We start from the raw sequence: 13,200 nt of genomic DNA, 5'->3' as shown, positions 1-13,200 counted from the left end.
AAACGCATACGTACAGGATCTACGTAAACCTCTGCGCGCTGTTTTACATTGCTAGAAGGGAAATTGATTTTACTCATGCTTTACGGCAGGTAGTGTTCTTTCGGGAAAGGAAGATTCCCCACCACCATTAGCGCTGCTTCGTTTTCAGTTTATACATAGACGTATCTCTCTCCAGCATCTGTTGTCCATTTCTCTTATGTGAGTAGACAAAATAACTTCATGCAGCTCAGGTATGTTATTTTCAGGTTACTGAATACATACTTGCAGTTGTTAAATGAATTATTATGTAGAAAAGTTCATAAACTGCAACTGTCTGTCACACTAAAGAGCCTGTCGGAAATGTTACAGGCTGTCAGTGTGTGTTTGACAATGTCGATCCCAATGCTGCTACTATCACTGGCTGGAACAGTTTTCACCGCATGAGGTATATCGTATTCATCACCGCAGCCTCAGCTCTGTCAACTTCTGAAGATGCCCAGAGGCCTAAATTGTGTACCTCTCCAACAGAAATAGGTCACCTACGTGTTGTGGAACAAGATATTTCAACATAAGTCAATCAATTCATTACAGGGGGTTACTGTTCTAGACTTAGACATGATCAGTCCCATTCCATCACACACACTCACAACCACTTTGCAAAATAAACTGTGGATGTTTGGTAAGTGGCGCCATTCGGTGCAGCCCCATCTGCAACTGCCAGCAATTCATGAACGGAAGAGATTTATGCATTCTGTCAGTGACATAATCAATGGTGAGAGAAATGCATTAACATTCTTCACATTCATTAATCTACCACCAAGTGACTACAACATGGCTTTACAATACGGTGTTAAAGACAGACAGCAGAAAGGTGCCACAATTTCCAATCCAGTGCCTTTCCCACCAGCACTACGAAGGGCCATAACAACTTCACATCTAAAACTAATACGTTTCTCAGCCACTTTTTTACTATTTTTAGTGCGAAGATGTCATTGACCTTCGTAGTGTAGGTCTGCAATTTTGCAGACAATCACGTCCAGACCGACGGCATCAGTACACATGTCACGCCGTCTGCAGTGCAATAATGGACTTTCCTGTTGGTCGGATTTGCCTACTTTACGTTGTTAGCAACTATCAACATTAATAATTGAGGTAGACGTCTTACAAACAACGATTCATAAGTTTTTGTACATATTTGCCATTCCTCATCTCCCTGAATGTTTATCACGATACCAAAAACCTTGGCCACCACTCTGGTGCTTAAAAGACCCAGTTTCTTCTAAGATTCTACACGCTGCAATAAATTTATTCCAGTTAGGAGACACCTGTTGCGAAATTTCCGTAGGTACAGTCATTTAGCTTCCGAGCACTAAATATTGCTGCATTGTACATGCAGATTATTTGATCAGTGGTGCTCAGTCTTTGACAACCAGTCCTGATCGAAATCAGTGGATAAACTTCAACCGTGGATACACAGCAATTCAGTTTATACTGTTGTCAAGGTAGCACCGTCAGTCTCGATGTGGCAGGCAGTTATTTACTCTGGAACGTAAGCACTTAGAAATACGTGTCTCACGAGTATTGCTCAAACAAGACCTCATGCCACCTGAAATTTTCTTTGGTTCCATGTCTCAAAATAATTAGTTTCGGGTCTCTACCGTCTACATAATTTTATCCCTAGAGGTTTCGGACACCATCTAGAGATCCCAACAACTGACAGTAAAGCCTCTGTGATTATATGAATGCCATCTGGCGTCACGTTGCTTCCGCTGTGCAGCGTTCTTCAACGAAGTTCCGAGGCTGATTTTATTCCTGTCGTATAAGCGACGTCAGCTTGAACTAACAACTGTACATAATAGATGTGAGCAGATAGTAATGGACGTTCGGCTGTGGTGTGTGAATGTTGTTGTGGCACAAATCGCAATGGAGCAACACCTCTAAATCAGGTGATCAAGAAATTCTCCAGAAAGTATGTGCAAGGTTCGTCTCTTACACCTTGACTGCCGAACAAGAAACAACGATGCGCAGACGCCTGCCGCGATTTAATTGAATGGGGAAACGCGGACAGTTATTCTTTTCCGAAAAAAGTCGTCATGGATGACGAGACTCGGTGTTAGCAGTACGAACCTATAACAAAACGACTTACAGAAATTCACATGAAGGGTCAGCGCTTTGATGACGTAACCAACATTCAAGCCAATGTGACATTAGAGCAGAACAACATCGCAAAGAAGGAATTTTCTGACAGATGACATTGTTATATGAAAGTTCTGTGCAATGTACTCAAGTGGGGGGACGCTACGTTTAACAACTGAAGCATTAAAATCACCATGTTAAGGTGTTTTTTTTTTTTAAATCAAGTCTCGAAACGTTTTGAACTGGCGCCGTATTGTAATATTTACACACGTCACAGGTACTTATCGATATCATCCTTGCTTTATGATCGCAGTACCTGTTAAAGTTGACATTGTTGATGTACTCTGCAGTAACTGATTGTTACAGTACACACACAGTACACTAAAATCTCACACTGACACACCGTGAAATATGCGACATACTTGTGTGACTGGTGGGGGAGAGAAAAAGACCCCGAATTATTGTCTCCTTTCCCCGAAGAGAAATTGGCGCAAGGAATCACGTTAACTTTTTAGGATACAATTAAAAATGGAGCATTTGTATCAAGTGTCCCTTCGGAAGCATCTGCAGCATTACTTTGCAGAATGTGGCGCCTTCCGATTCTGTGGTTTTCTACCTGCAAAGGAGTGAAGTGGGCAAACAGATTTCGAAAGCCGTACATATAATTGCAAAATCTCAAACACTGCAAACGAAGAGTATGATCTGTGGTTGATTTTTGGTAAGTATAAATTGAATTACACAGGATGAAATTAGCTTCAGGCTCGATTACGTCAACGATGAACGTAACTCACATCCGTAACGCTACGGAAATCCACATACAGTCGTTTTGGCATATTTTCAACGTAACACACTGCTAAACGGATGTTTTGGGGTAATCGACAGTATGTTAATTTGCACTGTTGTCTTATCGAATAGTCTTTCACAGTGACAGAATAGATCAACATGAGTTGTCTTTTCTTATTAGAAAGGTATCTCCTTGCACATTCTATTCGACAAGTAACGTATCTATATATTCAGGTATATGACTACTCTCGTTTGTTCTTCTGTGAATGGACATCAACAAAATACTTTCGCATCCAGAGGAGAAAGTTGTCTAGAAATTTTGTGAAAAGACCTTGCCGCAACGAAAAACGCATTTGTTTTAATGATTGCCATACCAACTTCCGTATCATATCCGTGACACTTTCTAAGTTGTATCGCGATAATATAAAACTAGCTGGCCTGCTTTGAAATTCTTCGGTGTCTTCCGCCAATCCTTTATGGTAAACATCTCATATACCGCGCAGCGATAATACAGCTGAGGGAGGGACAAGCGTGATATAGGAATCTCTTTAACAGATTCGTCGTATCTTCTAAGTGTTCTGCCAACACGTCATCAAGATTTAAAATTTCATGTGCAATAAAATCTAAGTTAGTGATCTAATTTCAGAACATGTAATTCAGTCTGTTTTCCATTATTCGTTAATTTCGTACAAATGAATTGAATTGTTTATATAACATTCAAACAGCTGTAGTCATTGTGGCCGGCCGCGGTGGTCTCGCGGTTAAGGCGCTCAGTCCGGAACCGCGCGACTGCTACGGTCGCAGGTTCGAGTCCTGCCTCGGGCATGGATGTGTGTGATGTCCTTAGGTTAGTTAGGTTTAAGTAGTTCTAAGTTCTAGGGGACTAATGACCACAGCAGTTGAGTCCCATAGTGCTCAGAGCCATTTGAACCATTTTTTTTATCTTAAGTCAGAATGGAGGGGAAACACACACACACACACACACACACACACACACACACACACACACACACACACACACACAAAAGTCTGCACGTGCCCGATCTAGAGAGTCAAAGAGGTTTCCAGACTGGATTAATTAAATTATAGAAAAGTGTGCCCAGGAGTCAACATGTGTGCACAAACTTTGCACACACTTTTCTCTTCTTCAAAGCATTCTGGAGAATGTCTTGACACGCTTGATGTAGAGATGTTCAGTTCATTGCTTCCCGTCTAATACTTAATACTACGTGCTAGCAACACACTGGTCGAATGTACGACGGTTGTTGACAGGTTTTATTTCAAGCTGACAGTTACTGCAAATCGTCGCTTTTGCGTCATAAATGAAATCCGTCTCGGAACTTTTTCTACAGCCTGTTTACAATGGATATTAAAGTTATGCAGCGCTTGAACAAGAAGTTACGCACATGGATCGTGGTGTGTGGAAGGGCACGGTCGTGCAGCAGACACCATTTCCCAGCCCCATACAACTCTGGCAGTACATACCGGATATGTAGGATCAACCGTCTCAAAACAGCGTCGTCAGATTAAGTATTCACAGTGTGCTGTTGATGTTAGGAAATCTGTTTAACGTAGTCTCGATCCTCGACTTGTATAGGCGTCTCTTTTTGGGAACGTTAACAAGCTGATGAACAGCATACCATTGACTGTCACTTGGACTCCGAATCAAATTGGAAGCACCGTGTCTCATCCCTGTTGTTGTTGGTCACTTTTGTCACTGAAATATGACGAGAATAGGGCAATGCGGATGGAAACTACCAATCAATTTTTTCGCCTTAAATCGGGTTCAGACCTACCACTTCTTTATATAGTTATGAATGATCTTTTTTGTCTTTTTCTTGTCCTTGTCCCGTGTCTACACGGGATGTCATGTTAATATGTATCTGGTGATGTTGGTGGCAGTGTGTGGCCGGATTCGACGGGAAGGGCCACTCAGCCATTCTGTGACGGAATTTATGTACCTCATCTGTCTGCGGCGAGTCTTACCTCATGGGAAAGCTTGAGAAATTTTTCGAAATGTTTGCGAATCGTTTGAAGTGGAGCGTGGTTACGAGCTCGGTAATCACTTAGTCGGATGTGGGTAACCGCCTAAAAAGCACACCCGAGCTGGCCAGCACACCAGTCCTATTCGTTAGTGCGAAAAATGAATACGATCCGGGGCCGGTACGCATCCTCGAAACCCGGAAATGGCGTGCTAACGCTCACGGCTGTCCGGGGGAAGGGAGGGGGGGGGGGGAGGGAGGATGTCGGATATCTTTCTGAGTGTTGTGTTAAAACTGCTAATAATAACTTTCATCTCCTGTAACAATCTCTCAATCTCAGAGTCGCCAGATTAGTACCACATGTTCGATGTTATGCTTGACGATGGTCGACCGCATTATGCCATAGTATTTACAGTCCTTTGCTCTAACATTTGAAGCAGTCATTGCCACATTTTATGCTCGTAGCTTGCGTTATGTTCATTTGCAGCAATACAAAAGCGTCTCTCTCGCCGATACGATTATGCGTTGCATTGTACCAAGACATGACTGTTCACATGCACTACTTTTTGATGACTGCTGTAAACAAATATGCTTCAGCTTAAGTGTGTGCGCACACTAGCTGGCGCTAAGCGGCATCCCACCCAATGCGCATGTAGGTGTTGTTGATATCTTTCGCCATGTGCGTATCCCTCCATCCTCCGAAGGTTTTGCATACATCTCGTTTTTACCAGTCGTTGTGAAACACCGTACTTTTGAATCGATGAGCGTCTCGTACGTCGAGACGGTGGAATCGTAAGATAGATACCGGACTCTTGTTACGGAGAACGGCGGTTCAGGTCATCTTCCATTCATCCAGACGCGAATTTTGTTTATTTTTGCTACATCTCTTAAACAAAATGCCGGATTGGTTCCTTTGAAAACGATACTATTGCGTTTTGCCCCGTCTTTTCATAATACTAGCTTGTGATCCATCGCTACTGACTTCGTCATCAACGGGACGTTAAACCTTAATCTCCCAGCCTTCCTTTCAAACGTTGAGAAATAAAGACTTTGAATCTACAAAGGATCTTCTACTTAAACGACATGAAACTCTAATCTATACAACTCCACTAACTTCACCTGGATGAGAACGTATTTTCTGGAGTGTACAAACGGTTGTCGGTAGTATGCTAGGAGCTGTCACTAATTTTAAATTATTTGGGTACATTCCAGGTGAAACTGAGAGACTAACCGCCATTATATGGTACTCTGTCCATAGAGATAAATATTACGTTCTTGGATTCTCGTCACGGCGCTCTTATTTTATTCTAGGCTTCCACAACTATTGGTTGTACGGGATCTAGTATGACTATACGAAACTGTTTGAGCTAATCATGTTTCACAATGCGAGAACAGAATGACTGGACTTAGAAACCTGTCCTGTAAGAGGCAGAAGACTGTTAACGGAGGTCAAAACATACGGAGTAAGTTCTCACATGTAAGAGTAGCTCGAAGACTTCTTAGTAATAGACACCAATACGTTGTCCTCGACGGCTAGGTTCATTGCAGACAAGGTTATCGTGAGCAGTGCCTCGGGACAGTGTGACCCGACTACTCACGTTCTCCAGATGAATTTAATACCGAGCGAGGTGGCGCAGTGGTTAGCACTTTGGACTCGCACTCAAAAATGGCTCTGAGCACTATGGGACTTAACTTCTGAGGTCATCAGTCCCCTAGAACTTAGAACTACTTAAACCTAACTAACCTAACAACATCTCACACATCCATGCCCCAGGCAGGATTCGAATCTGCGACGCAGTGGTGCCCAGAACCGCTCGGCCACCTCGGCCGGCGACGCGCACTCTCGAGAACGACCATCCTGATTTAGGTTTCAGGCAAAAGCCAGGATGGTTCCTTTGAGAGGGCACGGCCGACTTTCTTCCCTAATCCGATGGGACCGATGACCTCGGTGTTTAGCCCCCTCCCCCAAATCGACCAATTGATCGATCTCTATATATCTGTATAAACCATTTAACGGATAATGTGAGCAGCAATCTGCGGTTGTTTGCTAATGACGCTGTTGTGTGCGGGAAATCATCGCCGTTAAATGATTGTTGGAGGATGCAAGATTGGTTGGACAGAATTTATATCAGGTTTGATGACTAGCAGCTTCCTCTCAATATAGAAAAATATAAGTTAATGCAGATTAGTAGGAGAAACAATTCTGCAGTATTCGAATAGAATATTAGTGGTGTGCTACATGACAGTGACGTCAGTTAAATATGTAGCGCTAACGGTGCGAAGTGATAAGAAATGGCCGGCCGCTGGTGGCCGAGCGGTTCTAGGCGCTTCAGTCTGGAACCGCCCGACCGCTACGGTCGCAGGTACGAATCCTGCCTCGGGCATGGATGTGTGTGATGTCCTTAGGTTAGTTACGTTTAAGTAGTTCTGAGTTCTAGGTGACTGATGACCTCAGATGTTAAGTCCCGTAGTGCTCAGAGCCATTTGAACCATTTTGATAAGAAATGGAAAAAGCACGTAAGGTCGATAATAGGAAAAGCCAATAGTCGAATTCCGTTTTTTGGGATAGCTAGAGGAAACTGTATGAAAGAGAGGAAACTGTATGAAAGAGGTCGCGTGCAGAACACTAGTGCGCCCCCATTCTTGAGTACAGTTAGAGTGTTCGGCATCCTCACTAGGTCGGATGAAAGCTAGATTTGTTACCGGTATGTTCGATCAGCACGCGAATGTTGCGGAAATGCTCAGTGAACTCAACTGGTGGGGGGGGGGGGGGGGTCCCTGGCGGAAAGACGATGTTCATTTCGCGAAACACTATTGCGAAATGAGTAGGTCTGCAAGTTGCAATTAGTTTTTAAAATGATTCTGTGGTGCCCTCAGCTGACATTTTCTTTATTTGATTTAAGATTTTTCAAGTATCTAAAACAGAAGCATTATATATTGGATGCATTAGTATCACTTATGAATTTAAAATAAGAACTAGTCGTTTCTCGAGATGTCCTAGGAGGATTATAACTTAATTTATAGATGATACTTTCATGGTATAATAGGCCATGTACGTCTTCGCTCCTAAGACTGCTTGTAAATGTCATAAAATAAATTGGACGCTAAGAGCTTTGCGACAACTGCTCTGAAGTAAAGTGCTTTTAAAATTACGAAAACTATTCCCGATTTATTTTACAATTATATGCGGTAATAGGAGCAAAGTAGTACACGGCATAGTATACATCAACGTGTCCTCTATAACGTAAGTTGTTATCCTCCTATTATATCTCGAGATATGACTTCTTCTTATGTTAAATTAATAAATGATACTAATGCATCCATTGTATAAAGCTTCCGGTTTAATTACCTGAAAATGGCCCAAGGCCGAAATTGTACAATCCTACACCAAATAAAGAAAATGCCGGCTGAAGACATTGCAAAATTATTTAGAAAACTGCTAAGGAAATTTTGGAGAACCGGCATTTGCAACTGATTGCAGAACGATTCTGCTGCCGAGACCGTAAATTTCGCGAAATGACAGCCAAGACAAGACGAGAGAAATTAAAGACTCGTGCGGAAGCATATAGATACTCGTTTTTCTCTCACTCAATTTGCAAGTGGAACAGGAAAAAGATTGCCTGGTGATGGTATGAGGTTCCCCCCGCCATGCACTGTGTGGTGGGTTACAGTGTGTATGTAGATAAAGGTGTAAATGTAGCAGCTTCTTGCATCTAACAGATTCATAGCGGCTTCATTTTCTGCTGAATGTATTTTCCTGTTGCTTTTAGTTTTTCTCACTGAAAGGTTTTCTTCTGCAATGTGGGCAGCAAATGTAGTTTTTTTTTTTCAAATTTCCAAGCCTTATGGCATCAAGGTGTACTTTGTGCAGATCGAAACGTCTGCATGCCCGTCCAATGTAGAATTATGGTCACGAATCACGTTGGATTCTGTATATTCCTGACTTACTGTCTGGGCCCTTGGAAAGATTTACATCATAGATCACTTCTTACTGTAATTTGCTATTAGTAGAGAAGTTGATTTTAATATTCCTCTTTTTAAATAAGTATGCAATTTGGGATGATAGTGGGCCTATGTGTGTGATAACCGTATATTTAGATTTGGTTCCGCGGGAGGCTGATGTGGCTTGGATTGAATGTTGTGTGAATTGCTGTTCTTCGGAGCACTGATATTTGTTTTTATTTTGTTGAGGAGTTTGTCAAAGAGTCATAACCATTATTATGAGTAACTGTTTGAATTACATTGATTTCATTTTGTTTATCTGGGTGACTCGAAGGTACTTTTTGAATTCGGTATACCATGGATCTGATTGGATTGAATTGTTTGAGGGAGGAGACCAGACAGCGAGGTCATCGGTCTCATCGGATTAGGGAGGGACGGGGCAGGAAGTCGGCCGTGCCCTTTCAAAGGAACCATCCCGGCATTTACCTGGAGCGATTTACGGAAATCACGGAAAACCTAAATCAGGATGGTCGGACGCGGGATTGAACCGTCGTCCTCCCGAATGCGAGTCCAGTGTGCTAGCCACCCATGGATCTGAAATGTGACATTTTGTGTTGACTAGGATGACATCAGGAACTGTCGGTGCTGACATTTGTTGCTGGTGGATATTTTTTGTAGATGAAGAAATGATGTTAACAATTTTAAGATTGAGAAAATTTGTGCTCTTACTTGTTTCATGCTCAACTATGAATTTAAGATTTTTATGCATGTTGCTGAGATTTGCTGTCAGTGCATCACTTTTGCTGTTTGTATCATAAAAAAAGCATCATTGTAACATCAACATAACTTTTGCAGTATATTATTTTGTTTGTGATGATTAGTTGAAGTGTTTTTTGTTTTATATGGTTGTTGTAAATGTCTGCCAAGCCATCATATTGTTCGTAAAATTTGTTGAAGGTAAAATAATTTTACTCTACGATAGGTGTGTGTATTTCTATACGTTCACAGATCTCTGCATTACTAATTTTCTTACACCTAAGCAGATATTTTCTTATAATGTTAATAGTATATTTCACAGGGATGTTCGCATATAGATCGACTATGTCCAGTGATGCCGTCGTCGATTGGCAGCCACACAAACACTCTAATGCATGGTGTAAGGATGTAGAAGGCGTGGAAAAGCATTTGCCTGTTGAATATAAAGCGCCGACCACTGACTGAATTCTTGTCAGATTTTACACTCTAATACGTTGTAGAAGTAATTCCTTCCAGTTTTTTGCTAATGTGACACAACTTTCTCACTGCGGATAGGCATAAATTACAGTAAAAGACAGATTTCTCCGGTATGTAAAAAAAGTAATAAAGAACAGATGATCTAAGTTAAATATAATGAGCACACACTTGCTGGAGGCTTCCAGAACATACACCGATCGTGGATATAATGACCTACTTAGTACAATAGCTAATAACAAAATACACTGAAGAGCCCAAAAAACTGGTACTAATATCGTGTAGGGCCCCCGCGAGCACGCAGAAGTACCACAACAGGACGTGCGTGGAATCGACTAATGTCTGAAATAGTGCTGGAGAGAATTGACACCACGAATCCTGAAGGGCTGTCCAATAAATCCGTAAGAGTACGAGGTGGTGATCTCTTCGGAACAGCACGTTGCAAGGTATGCCAGATATGCTCAATAATGTTCATGTCTTGGAAGCTTGGTAGCCAGCGGAAATGTTTAAACTCGGAAGAGAATTCCTGGAGCCACTCTGTAGCAATTCTGGACGTGTGGTGTGTCGCATTGTCCTGTTCGAATTGCCCAAGTCCGCCGGAATGCACAATGAACATGAATGGATGCAGGTGAACAGACAGGAAGCTTACGTATGTGCCACTTGCTAGAGTCGTGCCTAGACGTATCAGGGATCCCATATCACTCAAACTACATACGCCCCACGCCATTACAGAGCTTCCACCAGCTTGAACAGTCCCCTGCTGACATGCAGGGTCCATGGATTCGTGAGGTTGTCTCAATACCTGTACACGTCCATCCGCTAAGATATAATTTGAAACGACACTCGTCCGACCATGCAACATGTTTCCAGACATCAACAGTCCAATGTCGGTGTTGACGGGCCCCGCTTTGTGTCGTGCAGTCATCAGGGGTACACGAGTGGGCCCATGTCGACGATGTTTCGTTCAATGATTCGCACGCTGACATTTATTGATGGCCCAGCGTTGAAATCTGCTGCGAAAGGGTTGCACTTCTGTCACGTTGAACGATTGTATTCAGTCGTCGTTGGTCCCGTTGTTGCAGGATCTTTTTCCGGCAGCAGCGATAACTGAAATTTGATGTTTTATAGGATTCCTGATATTCACGGTACACTCGCGAAATGGTCGTACGGGAAAATCCCCTCTTCATCGCTACCTCGGAGATGCTTTGTTCCATGGCTCGTGCGCCGACAACAACACTTTTGGAAACTCACTTAAATCTTGATAACCTGCCATTGTTGCAGCAGTAACCGATCTGACAACTGCGCCACACACTTTTTGTCTACATATCTCTGTATCTGAATACGCATGACTATATCAGTTTCTTTGGTGCTTCAGTGTGCAACAAAGTTTGATGTATCACTCATGTTAAACGTAGCTCACTCTTTGCATACAAATTATTTCCCAGTTTATGGCCTAGGACAAAGAGGGAGAAGTCTTACTTCTGTATTTCTGAAAGGCATCATTCACCGTACCACACAATCGACTGTTAAAGTACAAACATACAAAGTACGTCCATTAGAATACAATGGTTTCAGATGTTTTTATTAATATAATTTACGGCGGACAACAAGTGTTAATCATAGAAAAGGTAACGTCGAGGCGTACCAAGAAAGCGTGTAAGGCCATTCTTATTCGGGATGAAAATAAACTATCTGTCAGTACGCCGTCAGAATCGATTCGGCTTCAGATAATGATCTTATCACCTCTGGTATGAGGTTACATGCTTGGGATTCTTGGTGATTTTCCCTTCCCCAAGGAATCACCGCAAATCGATTAAGGGTTCCAGAGTAAATTATATGGTAGTTCGAGCGCAGACGCATGGGATCTTCCATTTCGGATATAGCTAGGTAATTCAATATTCCGCGAACCCCAGAAGAGTGTACCGAGAATACCATATTTCAGGCGTTACCTCTCCCCACTGACGACGCAGTGGTCTGCGGCCTTCACTTAAAGATCGAGAGTTGCCGTAGAGTTGTCACTTCTAGAAGACAAGTAACACTGCGTGAAATAACCGCAGAAATCAATGTGGGAAGTACGACGGACGTAACCGTTAGGACAGTGCGGCAAAATCTTGCGTTAACGTGCCATAGCAGCAGATGACCGTCGCGAGTGCCTTTGCTAACAGCACGTCGCCAGCTGCTCCTTTCCGGGGCTCGTGACCATATCGGTTGGACCATGGTCAGACGAGTCCAGATTTCAGTTGGTAAGAGCTGATGGGTGGCGTACAGTGTGGCGCAGACCCCACGAAGCTATGGACTCAAGTTTTCAGCAAAGCACTGTTCAAGCTGGTGGTGACTCCATAATGATGTGGGCTGTGTCTACGTGGAATGGACTGGGTCCTGTGGTCCAACTGAACCGATCATTGACTGGAAATGGATATGTTCGGATGTTTGGAGACCATGTGTAGCCATTGATGGACTTCGTTCCCAAACGATGATGGAATTTTTATGGATGACAGTGCGCTATTTCACCGAGCAACAGTTGCCTGCGGTTGGCTTGAAGAACATTCCGAACAATGTGAGTGAATACTTTGGCAACCCAGATCGTCTGAATAAATCCCATCCAACATTTATGGTACATAATCAAGAGGTCAGTTCGAGTACAAAATCCTGCACTGGCAAGTCCTAGCAATTATGGGTGGTTATAGAGGCAGCATGGCTTAATATTTCTGCAGGGGGTTTCCAACGACTTGTTGAGTGCATACCACGTCGAATTGCTGCACAACGCAGGGAAAAAGGAGACCCGACACGATATTAACAGGTATCCCATGACTTTCGTTACCTAAGTACCGCCTCCTCCACCGATCTCTCTCCACGTCCTCCCCCCTCCTCTCTTTGTCCATCCCCACCTCCCCACTGTGTCCAAGCCCCCTCCCCCGTACATTTGCTCTTCCACCTTCTCGCTGACCTTGTTTATTATTGTAGCCAACAAAATGTTCATTGGGTACTGAAGTAGCTTAAAATAAATGGGTAAATCGTGTGGGATCATTTCTATACAGGTTACGAGAGACCTTGAGACATCTCCTGCTATTAGACATGTCAGGATAGTAGCTTCAGCGGTAGTATTTCGCATTAAACTGCAAACGGTAGGATTACAACGTTTCAGATG

The 13,200-nt window shown here is 42.9% G+C and overlaps 1 protein-coding gene across 4 annotated transcripts in view; it reads left to right on the top strand.

Annotated features, from left to right (window-relative positions):
• LOC126298945 (uncharacterized) overlaps positions 1–13,200 on the top strand; it is an 828,858-nt gene that overhangs the window by 314,757 nt on the left and 500,901 nt on the right. The window lies entirely within an intron of this gene.

This window comes from Schistocerca gregaria, chromosome X (genome assembly GCF_023897955.1).
Source record: "Schistocerca gregaria isolate iqSchGreg1 chromosome X, iqSchGreg1.2, whole genome shotgun sequence".
Classification (NCBI taxonomy): Eukaryota; Metazoa; Arthropoda; class Insecta; order Orthoptera; family Acrididae; genus Schistocerca; species Schistocerca gregaria.
Note: the sequence above shows the minus strand (reverse complement) of the source record. Positions and strands in the feature narration are given on the sequence as shown.